The sequence below is a fragment of the Trachymyrmex cornetzi genome, unplaced genomic scaffold, assembly GCF_001594075.2.
Source record: "Trachymyrmex cornetzi isolate Tcor2-1 unplaced genomic scaffold, Tcor1.1 scaffold958, whole genome shotgun sequence".
In the NCBI taxonomy this organism is placed as follows: domain Eukaryota; kingdom Metazoa; phylum Arthropoda; class Insecta; order Hymenoptera; family Formicidae; genus Trachymyrmex; species Trachymyrmex cornetzi.
Genome location: NW_017300309.1, coordinates 38,833 through 39,143, shown reverse-complemented (window position 1 = coordinate 39,143; position 311 = coordinate 38,833). Strand labels below are relative to the sequence as shown.

At 46.9% G+C, this 311-nt stretch overlaps 1 protein-coding gene across 1 annotated transcript in view; it reads right to left on the bottom strand.

Moving 5' to 3' along the window:
• Window positions 1-311, bottom strand: part of Dh44-R1 (Diuretic hormone 44 receptor 1) — a 62,549-nt gene that overhangs the window by 59,640 nt on the left and 2,598 nt on the right. The gene's annotated exons all lie outside the window — the stretch shown is intronic.

Here is a 311-nt window from a genome sequence, read left to right as displayed (position 1 = left end):
GGTACCAAGAAACAGATTCTTATCGTCGGAGGCCTGGTCAAGGTCGACCTAGGGTAACTACAAATCGGGAGGATCGCAACATTGTCAATGAAGCTCTGCGCGTTCTAACAAAGATTGCGCGACAAATCGGGAATGAAGCTTTACCAGGCAGACGAATTAGTACTTAAACAATAAGAAGACGCCTTCACGAAAGAGGTTTAAGATCACGAATTCGTGCTAGAGTGCCCATGTTGACAACAGTGTATCGGCGAACTCGTCTACATTACGCCCGTAATCATCGAAACTGGACGGCCAGACAGTGGAGAAATGTG